Below are 14,841 nucleotides of genomic sequence, written 5' to 3' on the forward strand. Positions count from 1 at the left end.
AGTAAACTTCGAACGTAAGTCGTTTCGAACTCAAGAATGTCTACCAAAAGTGGTTAGATGATGGTCGTTCTGGTTAATTTTAGCTGCGAAATGATGGTAACTTCTTGAAATTAATGGAAAGTGATTCACATCAAGTATGATTTACGTGTATTTACAAGATTGGTGTTTTTTTTTGCTTTTTTTTTTTTTTTTTTTTTTAAATTCGAACGGTTAAAAAGTAGTAGGCACCCCTTCAGAACATAACGACAAACGAATCAAGGTAGAAATACCATGTATCTAATGTTCCGGACAGTACAGAGAGTCGAAAATGTGTCAAAAATTGTGAGAAAAAATCGGCAATAAGTAATCTGTGCAAAATACTGGCTTTCAAGTAGTCAAACGTGCGCAAATTCGCAGTAAAAGATTCGACTCAAAAGAATCAGGAACTACAATTTCTGGCTCATTTGCAAAAACTTGTAAATCGATAAGGAAATGAATGGTACATACTTTGTTTTCAATCTGATACAGAAATTTCAGTTCCTAACTGCAAAATGTAATCCAATTAACTCATCTCATGCGAAGTACATTTGCATTTAAACCTCCGGCAGCCGATGTGCCGTATAGTGTCTCAAGACTTGTCTTCGGGAACGACTGACCTGCGTGGGTTGCTTTCAATTGATTTCAATTTAGGTTCATGTCACGGTCTGCAATTCCAGCATGCAGACATGTATGTTCACCACCACTGATTCAAGGTAACGTGATGCGTCAAGCTTTACGTTAGCCTATTTTTGGGCCGGGCTTCACAACTTCCGATTCGCTTCTACTTCACGTCAACGTAATTTCCGATGAATTACCTAGCATGCTAGAGGTCATTCTGAATGGAATACCGTCTGTTTGTGGCCGAGTTACCGGTCGAGAGATACGATGCGTTTAAAAATATCGTGTGCGTAAACCTTGAAGAATTTACTCTTTTTTGTTTGTTTTTCGGCGTTTGCGACTAATTTCGTCGTTTCCTGAACGAAAGAACGTAACTCCATTCCAAGGTTGCAAAATTGACTCAAAACTATCAGTTTTTTTACAAGAATGTGCCCGTGCTATTATTATCTAAAGCTTTTCCGATTTCTGTATAAAATTAGAGGAGAAATCAAGGAAATTTTCAGTTAGAACTGTCCAAGATTCTTCTTGTGAAAATGCAATTTTCGAGGTAGAATTAGCAACATCGCAATGTAGTTACGTTCTTTCGTGAGGAAAACGACGATTTGTTGAGCACAGCGTCAGCGATGGTTGCAGCGCTTTTTTTCTAGGGTGTTAGAAAGAGGGCCTATTTAAAATGAAATCTAGTCCTGTATTGACCCAACAAAACTTGATTTAAATACCAACAAACTAATGCTGAATATGCTGACTTCTGAAGTACGATCTCACTTAAATTCTGACCAAAGCTTCATAATTTGACGTATTTCTGTCAAACGGAACTAAGTGCCAATATGAGTTCCTTTTGAGGAATTTAGAATCCCGGATAGCGCGTTCTGTCAAACGGAACTAAGCGCCGTGGAAAAGCATTGCGAGTATAGGACTGAATGAGCCCGACGCCCGGCTGCGCCGCCAATCCAAGCCCCCGTCTACCTTCCTCCCCCTATGGCGCTTAGTTCCGTTTGACAGAAATACGTCCAATTGAGCTTCATTCTATCTTTGTAGATTTGTATTTATCAGACAGTAGTATGCGATTTTTTCAAGTTTGTTATTGTCGGAGTATGCAGGTGCGCGCCAAATCTCGATTGGCCAACTGTGTTTGCTCTATTTTCCGAAAGGTCTAGTTCAAAATGATGCAACCCTCTCCTTAACGATTAGATCGAGCCTTATGAGATAATCGAATGAATATTTATGTCTCCTCGAGAACTGGGGCAATCTACGCAGGGCTCAAAAGCAAACAGTTCTTTCTTCTTATGCAGTTTCAGACCACGGCGACAGATCCTGACCTATGGTGACTTGACGAAATGACCTTGGTTTTTGTCTCACAAAAATTTAAGTTGCCAAATTTCCAATGTCATTTGACGAACCGTAAACGTTATCATAACTCTGGTAACGCTCGTAAAAGCTATGAATTTTCATTCCAGTGAGCTCTAAAATCAGGACTTTTGATATATTGCTTCGTCAATATCAACTGTTCAGATTTAATCGAAATTGGCTTAACTGCGTTTTGCGTCACCCAATTTCCTCTCATGTTATATTCTTTCAACAGGGAGCAAATGCTATTTAACACTTCTCTGTTTTTTATATAAATTTATCTGAGATTGTGGCGAAATCACTCACAAATGTTCGAGTTTCACGGTTGCTGAATTTTTTGTCGAAAAGATGACGCATTAGTGAAAGTGGGGCTGAATGCACTGGAAAAAAAAAAAACACATTGGCTCTAGAGTCCAGACTCTTAAAAACATCGACTAGAAAAAGTACTCTTGATTCAACCAGATTTAAGCTTAAATCAAGAACCAAGCCTCTTAATTTAAGCGGATTTCGTTTTGATTCAAGCAAAAATCCGATTGAATCAAGATTATTTTTTCTTGTCAATGTTTTCAAGAGTCTGGACACTAGATCCAATGTGTTATTTTTTTTTCCAGTGTAGGCTAATTCCGATTGCAATCGTCCAACTTCCAATCAAAGAGATCGAGTATCCGCAAAAACGAATTAATCATAGAATGGAAGCTACTAATAAAAAAATGGATTCTCAGTTGCGTTTTTGCATATTATAACCTAGAGAAGCAATAATCCCGTGAATAAACGCAGGTAGTGAGTGAATATTATTCCACTATTTTTATTTATTTTTTTAAAAACAAAAATACTTATCGTAAGGTTGTATTTCAACATGATCTATCGTAGGGCAAGATTTCTGGACACAATGCAAGAATCCTTGAATAGATAACTATTGATAAATGGAGGATTTTCTCTGGCCTACCTCGAAAATTGAAGGCGCAGTAGCGATGCGCGTAACAGCTGTAAAACCCTCTCGTGCCGATTCTGTCTCCTCCTAATCTTCTGTCAGAAAACGCTACTACGCACTCTTCATTTGATGGAGGTCTAATTTTTCCATACCACCTCACTGTAGTGTATGATTACTTACCATTATTTTGCATTAAAAAAAAATAATAAAAAAATGAAAAAAAAGCCGAAGAAAAGATTAACTTTATCTTTAAAAAGTTTGAACTTATATTTTACTCTTATTCGTCAAACAAGTCTAAGAATGTTACACCCTATACATTTCCTAAAGTAGATATTAAGACCGATTTCTAATATACATCGCATCAAAAATCTGACGGAATTACCCTCTTCCCAATAGATGCATATCACTTTACCTGAGCGCACGCTTCGGTATTTTCTGGAATTCAATTTAACTTCAAGACTTTGACAACAAAACCAGCCGCAAACGCGAGTTTGTCACCTCTGGGAATAAAATACATACTTACCGCATCAATTGACGAAAAAATGTATTAATTCCTGCACAGTTTGAAAACGTGGATGCTAATGTGTGTCGACAATCTCAGGAAATGCATATTGAGTGCAGGCTGGAAGTGTGCGATTAATTGAAATAGATCGCGCTCGCAATCCGTCGCCCAGCACTGCACCTTAGACAATCGATATTAAATCGATAGCTCGATCTATCGCACAGCTTAAGTGCAGTGGCAGATCAGGCAAAACGCTGATCATCGATCAGAATGGAAATACGAGACTCCCAACAAAAAAACGAATAACTGCAGCGGAGTGCATTTTGTGATGTCACTCACCGAGCGGATGCACCTCATATCGTCGCACCGCTGACTTGAAGGCGCTCAACTGTATTCCTATACGAGCCTTGAGAGGCGTGAAGTTACATGGACGGCAGAACTCACTAAAAAGTATAGTTACGTGGTTACGTCAAAATGGTGTCAATTCGGCGTGTTACCCTCATGTTTGAGTTTCTCACCTAAAAGTTCTTTCAAAGAGGGTGACTGCGCGTTCATCAAGATTGGATGCTGGAAAGTCATGATGATTTTTGTAAAATATGACAACGGCCTGCATGATTGTGTGCATTCTGAAGCATCGCACGGTTGTGCTGACTTAAGCGGCTTAAGTTCGTTAATTTTGATATAGGGCTACGCACTACGTCTCTTAATGATCTAATATTTTACCACTTGTAGATGAAATCAGGCTAAGTTGAATTGTCAAGGGACCGACAGGTACATCGACTTAAGCGTCTTTTCGTCTTATCTGATTTACCGCTTAGCACAATATAAGCTCGAAAATTAGATCAAAGCGACTTCATGTGACTTTTATGTGATTTTTTAAGTAGCTTTTGCAAATTTTTCAATTCTCTATTGTAAATTTTAAAGTTTGCTTGTGAATTTTCACATGACATGCCTTAGCCTCCAACAAATCATTGAAGGACATCAAAATTCACAGATTTTGAAACTCTTACTTTCTGAGCATCCTTCAAAACTCAAAACTCTGAATTTTTTCAGAACACATCAATATTTATACAATCAATTTTCCACGTGCTGCATACATATTGATATATTCTGAAAAAGTTAAGAAACTCTTAACATTCTGAAGCATTACGGGGGGAAAAAAAAACTTACCGCTGAGCCCTAACTCTTTAGCTAAATTGCGCCAACTAAAGGCTGTAGGGCTCCTTTAGAGCTGGACCCCAAAGCTGTAGGGCTCAACACTTCTGCCTTAATTTGATCTAGTGTTAGGGCTCAGGGCTCAGTTTTTTTTCCGTGATCATTAAGTGAAGCCAAAAGTTGAATATTTAGTTGCCTTTTCACTTGAAGGCGTCTTGGCCTGTTGAATAGTCCATGGATTATGTAAAAGAATGGGAATTCGGAGGCGGCCATAAACATTGCACACTCAAAAGTGTTTTTCAATTTCATGTTTGTGCGTGGTGTCACGACCCAATCTGGCAGCGTGCGGAAAAAAAACAAGCTTGAGAGTGGTCGTGGTCCGAGTAGTCAAATGGACTTATTTCTGTCAAACGAAACTACGTGCATTAAGACATGAGCCCTGAGACCCATAAGAATATATGCATAACAGGGCTCACGCCATAATGCACATAGTTCCGTTCGGCAGAAATACGTCCAAATATGAATGGGCTCGAAAATCGATTGCAATGCGCAGACGAAACCAATTCATCGACAATAGTGCTCAGATGCCGTTAGGCCCGAAGGAGCCTCGCAGCGCCCATCCAAATCGACTGGAGAAAATGCCCACTAGCCCACTAACATAGATTGCACGTCCCGGCGTTATTTTTCGCCCGCGCGTTATGGTTTGTGCCTCTCGGATAAGAGCCATGGACCACGACACTTCTGCCAAATTGCACCCGTTGCACGCAGCCGATCATTCAATTGATTATTTGCATTGTATTGTGCTCGCTCGCTCGCCAGCTTATTGCCTGACATTGTTTCTTTAATTTTTTCTAACTTACAAATAAGAACACGATCTTTTATTTGTTTCTTTGCGTACCTCCGCGTTTTCCTCATAATGTTTTTTATTTCAATTTTAATTTTTTTTTAATTCCTCAGGGGGGGGGGGGGGGGGTTATGACTTTGTTTTTGGCGTAAAAAATACCAAACCCCGAAAATACCTCCTCACACTAGAACGACCCCGATCCCTCCAATAGAAGCGGGGGCCTGGTCATTCCCAAAAAATTGCTGTAGCTGCGCTTCTATGGGAGTTTTTTTTGTAAAAAGGTTAAAGAATTTTAGGTTTAGTAGTTACTAGGGGGCTACGCCCCCTGGCCGCTACGCGGCCCAACCCCCTGAAGGCGCTCCGCGCCATCAATGGGCCGCCTCGCGGCCCTATTTTTACCGTCCTATCAGTGTTAGTTTTATTTTTCCCCTAAAAAATTACGATATGAGTTATACTTGAATTTTAAACTTTACTTAAAATTACTTTAAAATTAAGAGGACGCGTTTTAGAATGACTGCTTGATGAAATATTGCAGTAAAACAATGGACAATGCTTGTTAGGCAGCAATGAAGTTCACATGAGTCGGGGATTGAACCCACACCGAGTTCAATGTGTTCGCTTTCGACGTCTTAGACGACTCGGCCACCGCTCAACATGAGGATTCCACGGCGAATCTTGTGTAGATAAGTGTAGAGCTGATGCGCAGGCTACACAGCTACTGCGCAACCTCCTCGACCACCGCGCATCCTCCCGCGCATAGCGGTAGCAGTCTCGGAGCATTCTGAAAATTCACTCACTTTTATAACGTGATTGTAAAAAAACCTGGGTCCTATATCCAAAATCTGAATAGAGCGGGCTCATCTAGGGCCAATTACCCGTCAATTACCGCAAAAAACTTGGAAATCGGCCCGGTAGAACGCTCAAACGAACTATGACAAAAAATATAAATTTACATTGTTTAAATGGGAGAATTCGTAACTTTACCACTTAATATAAAAAAACCTGGGCCATATTTTGAAAATCTGAAAAGAGTTGGCTTATCTAGAGAAAATTGCCCGTCGATAGCCGCAAAAATCATGAAAATTGGCCCGGTAGAACGCTGGAACTAAGCGTTACCAGTTTCGCAAAATTAGGAGGCCTCGGAGCTTATAGTATACTAGCCGTTCTGGGCGCGCTTCGCGCGCCCGTCACGCCTAGCCGGGGGCTACGCCCCCTGGACCCCCGATCACTCGCTACGCGAGTGACATTCGGCTCGCTTCGCGAGCCGATTTTGTAGTAGTTGCAAATTTTTATCACTATATTTTGAAGATTTCATAAAAAACATTATGAAATTCTCACTCCACAATTAACTTGTACAATAATAATGGCAGGGCAAGAAATAGACCATATCTTAAAATGGACGGTTCCCACTTAGTAAAAACAGCCAACACCACGTGAAGGTGAGGAACCATCGTTAGCCACTTTTTTTTTTCTTTCTTTTTTTTCTTTACTTTTCTGGAAAAAATTTACTGAAATTTTAGTTGCGTCCCCTAAAAGGAAACACGGAGAAAAAAATTTGTGCATGGAACCCGAAGCTGAGATCATATGGATCTCCGAAGTTTTCGGATCACGCATCCGAAAAGTTAAGGTCCATCTGCCGAAGTTCGGGTCAGACAATTGAAGTAGTTCGGTATATACCGAAGGTTTCAGGTCTCACAACTGAAATACTCGGTGCATACCGAAGTGCTTCAGATTTCTGACTCAGAGATTTAGGAAAAACACAGTAGAGAACCAAGGAAATCACAGTAGAACAGAGAAAAAAATACAGTCGAATAAATAAAGAAAACTATTATCGGAGAAATTCTAATTATTAGAAAGTAATTAGCTGGCGTAATCAATGCGTAGCTGCATAGGAACATGAGCGAGATTTATCATCAACTGACCGCTGGCCGCTAGGTACCTGAGTGGGCGAGCGACAATACGTAAGCGGTGGCATATGGTTCGATTGACAGAGGAGTGGGGAATGGTCAGACGTAGGGGAAAGGTTCAGGCTGAACCGTTCAGCACAGCGCAGCGTCAGTCACCGGGTGGGGAAGAGAGTCCGGGAGGGGACACTTCCCCTCGAGTGAAATAGAAAAAGGCAGAATCCTTCGAAGTTTATATTAATGAGACTAGGGGGCTACGCCCCCTGGCCGCTACGCGGCCCAACCCCCTGAAGGCGCTCCGCGCCATCAATGGGCCGCTTCGCGACCCTATTTTTACCCTCCTATCGGTGTTAGTTTTATTTTTCCCCTAAAAAATTACGAAATGAGGTATACTTTACTTTTAGAATGAAATAATTTTTGGTTTTGATGAATAAAGATACAATTTTTTTTTTTTGAAGTCTAAAGGACGCGTTTTGGAATGACTACTTGATGAAATATTGCAGTAAAACAACGAACATTGATAATCAGGTAATAACTAAGAATTTCGGGTAACGGGGATCGAACCCACACCATATTGAAAGTGGACGCTTCCGACGTCTTTGACGACTCGGCTACCGCTCGTCTTGAGGAAGTAGGGGCGAATCTTGAGTAGATAAGTGTAGAGCTGATGCGCAGGCTACCCAGCTACTGCGCAACCTCCTCGACCACTGCGCATCCTCCCGCGCATAGCGGCAGCAGTCTCGGAGCATTCTGAAAATTCACTCACTTTTATAACGTGATTGTAAAAAAACCTGGGTCCTATTTCCAAAATCTGAATAGAGCGGGCTCATCTAGGGCCAATTACCCGTCGATTACCGCAAAAAACTTGGAAATCGGCCCGGTAGAACGCTCAAACGAACTATGACAAAAAATATAAATTTACATTGTTTAAATGGGAGAATTCGCAACTTTACCACTTAATATAAAAAAACCTAGGCCATATTTTGAAAATCTGAAAACAGTTGGCTTATCTAGAGACAATTGCCCGTCGATAGCCGCATAAATCATAAAAATCGGCTTTGTAGAACGCTGGAACTAAGCGTTACCAGTTTCGTAAAATTAGGAGGCTTGAGAGCTTATAGTATAGATAGATTGTAAAAAATAATGTTGGACATTTTGTGATATTTGCCATTCTCAGAAATAGAGGAATATTACTTCACGAGCATACACACTTGAGAGTGTGACAGAGTGGTCGAATTGCGATGATTGATTTTAATTTAAGAGTATAAGCGAAAATTACTTTTGGTACTCTGTCATCAGATGAAAATTAGTCTCACATTATTTTGGTAATTATCTGCGCCAAATAAGAACCGCAACGAACATTTATTCAATTGAAATGTTACTTGCAACAGCACACGTCTAAGATTTACAAATGATTTTTGCAAATGATGGGATGGAGTATTAATGAGCTTAGCTATCGTTTATAACATGCTGCCACTATGGAAACTAGCTTCTTAACAACTTCCGTGGTTGAAGCTCCATGCTGTGATAGCGCGCGCGTTTGATAGCTTCAATGCAATAACGCGACTGAGGCAAGTCTCCATCAGCATGCATAATGAGTGACAATGATGTTACAATCGTTGACTTTTTTCAGTTTCAGTTAAGAATGATCAACCGTAAAAATGTAAATTGACGATTCTGGTTAAATTATATTTACGTTTCTTCGAACTACTAAAAAGTGTTGAATGAAAAAAGTAGAAATTAAGAAGTATGGAAACAAGATAAGGAGTAATGTACTAGTGATTTCTCTGCTTGGATTTTAAATTTGCGTTTCTACTCCTCTTGCATGCACGGTATTAGCAAACGCACTCATTAGAGCATGTAGTGAAATTAGTGACCTAAGTTGGGTTTTGTTCTGGTAGGCAACTTAATTAACTGCCCGGCAAAGCGGAGAGTATCGCCCGAATTTGAAGGCGCTTCACGCCGTGACCATGCTTTTGAAGTGTTTTGCCATGAGAACATTTACTATGTCAATGCTAATTATTGCAATTTGTCAAATTAACTCGCACGCTGACGAAATTGCAGGTGATTGCTGATTATCTGCGACACATACATTTTTATTTATATTTGTACCTCCATTTTAGGGATCATGTATGATGTGGAAAATTTAGTCCTTTTCATTTATATACCTCTCAAAATTACTTTTTGGATTTTTACTTATTTTCCGAATACCTTAATGATAAGCAAATACCTTAGTGATGAGTTTTATCAGTGTAATTATCTTTTTTTAATTTATCCGCAAATAAGGCAAAAATGCGGTTCTTTGTGTGTTATACGGAATCGCCTGAGATAATCATTAAATTCAGTTAAGTCATAAACTATTTTAATTTTTTTTTAGCAATATGATCAATCTCACAGCGGATCCACATGTAAAGTTATAAATATATAAAAGGGGCTATGAACTCATTATTTTTCTTTAAAAAGTCGACATCCTGAAACCCGTAACTGCTATGTAAATAAATGCGCAGAGACCTAGGTTATGACATGGTGGAAATTCCGGTGAAAGATTTAGGCAACTATTTTCTTGACCAGTTTTATAGAACCCGGATCAAACTTAAATCGCAATAAATTTTGTAATTCCCCTATTTTTTGCTTGCTCTCTCACCGATTTAAAAATACTCATCTTTAATTTTATGGAAAAAAAAAAATTCTTATATAAATACTAACGCGGATATGTATACTGTCGTGCTAAGGAAGAACGCCGTATGGACATTCGAGAGTTGCCAAATTTCCCTTGATAAAACATGAATTTTTGACGACATTTGCGCATATTTTTCTTTGAAATCTTTTGCTATTTTTGCTTAAATTGCGTACAAAATAGTCTGAAAATTTTGGAAAAAATATTCAAAAATTTCCCGGAAAATTCGGTTTTTATTGAAGGAAACTTGGCAACGTCTGAAGGCTCATACGGCGTTCTTCCTTAGCATGGCAGTATATAGTATTATAGTAAGAACACCGCAAGGGGCAGAGAATCGCATGGGTGCCGCAGCACTCTTGGAGCAAGCGCGTTCAACTTGAGTGAAAAATCCACCATTACGTGATCGAGGGAATGGTTTTTACACTTTCCTCATATAATGCTGATTTCCCGAAAGTCAATCATCACTGAGCGATCGGTTCATCAAATACTGAGGTGCAAAACAGGTGACGGATGAATGTTTACCATAAAAAAACTAGAAAAAAAAAGGTTCGCCATATTACGATACGCATGCATAAAAAAGTTGATAAATATTGAGAGGTGAGTTGAGGATTTTAAGAGACTACGCAGTTTGTCGATAAGGTCCATGAGTTTGCAAAGTGCATTGATCGGATCAAAAATCGAGTTCGAAAATTTTGGAATCGCGGAAATCGCGCTTGTTTTTCGTGTCATTCCCTCGTTAGATTTTCCCACTCCCGCGTTTTGACTCTCCTCTCTCACAACGCTTTTCCTCGATCAATGTAGCTTTGCAAAATTTTAATTCAATCCCATATCCGTGTTTTTTTGGATTAGCAAGTTTGTACGAGCTCATTGCCTTATATTTTTGGATGTGTTTATCATTTCCAGTCCTATCTATAAGACTTACGCGCTGTCGCACAGTGGATCGAGTCAAGCAGAGAGGTCGGACATGAGATTTTTGACTAAAACTGCAAATTTTCATGTTAATTTTGTCATTATATAAATAATGAGGGGTGCTTTCAGAAGCAAATTTCACGAGAAAACCAATGGGACCACTTTTAAAACCATAAAGTTTTGTATAAACAGAATTATGGGCTTTTAAAGTTTCCAAATTTTGTCCGACCTTCCCCATTGACTCGATCTATTGTGCGTCGTCTTGATAGGGAGGTGATAACATTTTCCAAAATTTAAACTCTTATTTTTCGAAATGACTTCGAATAAATTTGTAAAATTTTCCTCGTCTCCAGTTATTGAACTTTGATATTCAGTAACAAATCGATGCAAAATATTCTGTGTTTGGTAGAACGCGTATAATCACACCGAAAAAAATAATATGCTGTTTTAGCATCTAGGATGTCAAAAATGTGTCTGGTGATCCCAAGATGCTGCCTTTACTGCCCCCGCAGTTAATTTTACATCCTGTGAATGCAAATTCAACTGCGGGGGCAGTAAAGGCAGCATCTTGGGATCACCAGACACATTTTTGACATCCTAGATGCTAAAACAGCATATTATTTTTTTCGGTGCAGCCTAGGAGTAAACTTTTTTCCTCTTTTTTTAAAGTCTAACCTAATTTACCTCATGTCACGTAAGTTACGTCATGAAGTTCAATCGTGATTTTATGTGATTTTCCTGACCTCCGATGAACTACCTGTACATTTACCTCGCAACCTATATACGTATGTTGTTTTTCCCTCTCTGACTTTATTTTGGAATATAGATGCGTGAACACATTTTTCAGTACAAGATCTTTGCTGTTACTGATTCTATCATTTGTATATTTTCAACACTTTTCCTGTCATTACATCATTCGAATTTTGAATATCACTCGATTTTCGATCAATAACGTTCAAAGTTAGAAACCTTCTGTTTATGAAAAGTACGTTAAACAAGTTTCTCAAAGTCTTCGAACCATTGAACCTGTTCACGCCTTGACAAGTTCACTCGCTACACATCATAGCTCACCCACACACACTGATTCGTGTGACATCAATGACTGTGGCACTTGTGTGAGTCGCTGTGTGATTCGCGCGGGCATGTGCTCATCTAAGGAATACTGTCGTGCTAAGGAAAAACGTCGTATGAACCTTCAGGCGTTGCCAAATTTCCTTTCAGAAAATGCAAATTTTCTGGTAAACTTATGAATATTTCCCTCCCAATTTTTCAGATAATTTTGTTCGCAGTTTCACCTAAATATTCTGAAAATTTTAAGGAAAACATATTCATATCTTCCCTAAAAAATGAACATTTTATCGAAGTAAATTTGGCAACTCTCGAATGCTCATACGGCGTTTTTCCTTAGCACGGCAGAATAGAGGCATCTCGATCCGCAGACGGGTGATGTGCAAGTATGGAGTTAACGTGTTGCATGGGTATCACAGAATATAAAGATTTTACCTGTATGCCAGTAGCGCAATGTATATTTTGCCGAGTGCCGATCACCTATACTGAAGCAACTTCTTGAAACTATTATGAAATTCCTTTTTTTCGGATGGTCAAAGCACAAACTGCATAAATTACGGTTGGTGTTGAGGTTTTTTGATCACTATAAGTGAGACCAAACCTTGACCATTGAGACCTTCAGGCTCTTAATATTGAAATTAAAATTTCAACTTTACTCATATTAACCTATTGTTAACGTCATTGTTTGAAATTTTTACAGAATAACCTGTATAGGATGAAGTAACATCGCAAGATTTTCAGAATACAAGATCTTTTTCCATGAAGAATAATGCATGATAAGAAAGTTACAACGCCGTAAATCTGGATGTGTACAATTTGACTCTCACCGTTAATGCGCTGAGAGAAAACAACGGTTAAAATAACTACATTATAGAGGTGTTCCACGCGAACTCTTGCTTAACGGTGAGCATAACTATTAAACGTGGTATTTTTACCTTTACGTTGCGGTCCGAAATTTATTATTACAGCTATGCTTGTAATGAGTTGCGGCTTCTACTACTTAAGAGCTCACGCGGAACATCACTGACATAGGTAGTAATTTTAACTATATATTTTTCTCAAAGTGTGGAGTCGTTGAGAGCAAAAATGAAAATAAGTATGAATGCTAACACTTAATTGGTATACTTACAGAAAAACGGGAGAACTTTAGAAGTACGAAATGGGTTACGGCTTTTACCAATTAAGAGCTTACATGGAACATCACTGACGTAGATAGTAATATTAACTATAGATTTTTCTCAAAGTGTGGAGCCACCGAGAGCACAAATGATAATAGGAAAGAATTCTAACACTTACAGAAAAACGAGAGAACTTCGGAAAAACGAACGACTTTGAGTCTAGGATGAGAGTGTGGACAGTATTCATACTCCCTCCCACACAATTTAGTGAAAGGCTTAGGGAAAAACTATTTTATTATGAATATTGATTTGTGTGCATGTTTCTTCTTCTTCTTTTACTTGGTTTAGCGCTAAATCAAAAGCATCCTTAAAACGATACTAAAGTACCCTATAAGTTTAAACGATAGCAGGAATTGAGAGTTCAAGAAACGCCCCAAAACGTTGCTACGGTGTGGAGTTGCTCCTAAATTCAATCAAAATTAATGTGAGTTGGACAATAAATCGGATTTTTTGATGCGCGATTTGGGTCATCTTGGGCCATTCTTCCACAGCGAGCATCCTGCAGTTGCATAAAACTTAAGTCCCGTTTTCCTCTTTTTTGTTTGCCTATTTTTTTCATCTCGTTTTTACCCAGGGTGAACGTGCGAACTAAAAGTGCCGTTGTTCATTGATAAGGAAATACGCACCTATAAAGATTGTAGAACTATAACTCATAATTTATTTAAATTATTTTTTTCCTATCTATTTGATTTTTTTCTCAACAGCTGTTTTTCCCCCTTTGAGTAACGGGTGTCCACGTGTGTTGACTCGGTTCAAGGCACGCTAAGAAGTAAACAAGCACTGATGATGCAGATCATCGCACAAAACCTGATTGATTCTCGCTGATTGTTTGGTATAAATTGTTAAATCAGCACACAAAATTGAAGCCCAAAGTTTTTGAGAAATATGATAGGACCGGCGGCCCCGAGAGCTTTTTTCATTTTGGGTGTGACGTCATCTCTCAATTTTCACTTAAAGTTGACTTAAGCCCATACTGCCGTACGCAGGAAAACACTGGTAAAATGTATCGGGTGCTGGAAATCAGTACAAGCGCGAGTATGCTTATTTCGTGTTTTACTTACCGTATTAACCAAACTTTTGTGTTGAAATTTCTCTCTGTGTAGGATATTTTCAACCTACGTACATAGATTTGTTCTTCGTTCTTTTATTTTTTACTCTATTTACTTTTTTATACTTTATTTTTTTTTACTTCTTTTTATTTCTTTACTTACTCTATTTTTTCTTAACTTTAATACTAATTTTCTTTAATAATTTACTTATTATTTCATTACTTCATTTTTTCTTTACTTTACTTTATGTTTCACTGTATTTTATTTTTTTACCTCATTTCATTTTTCCTCTTAATTTCATCTTATTCTTCATTATATTTTTTAACTGCATCTCCGACTCCTCGACATCTCTCCGACATCGTCGACTCCTTCTCACTTTTTTACTTCAATTTAGTCCTCGGCTTCCTTTTTTTTAAACTTAGTTTTTTTTCCTTAATTTTATTTTATTACCCTTCGTTGTCTTTTATAACCTCTTTTTATCCTAGTTTTTTATATTTTAATACAGGCGAGTGGTAGGTGTAGAGGGGGAGAGAGGGGAGACAGTAGCATCAGCACGAGAGCGAGAGGGCGTCCATCTACAGGGTTATTCAAAAATCACGCACCACTAGCAATAATTTTAGTTCTAATTATAATATGTATCA

This window comes from Bemisia tabaci, chromosome 6, assembly GCF_918797505.1.
Source record: "Bemisia tabaci chromosome 6, PGI_BMITA_v3".
Classification (NCBI taxonomy): domain Eukaryota; kingdom Metazoa; phylum Arthropoda; class Insecta; order Hemiptera; family Aleyrodidae; genus Bemisia; species Bemisia tabaci.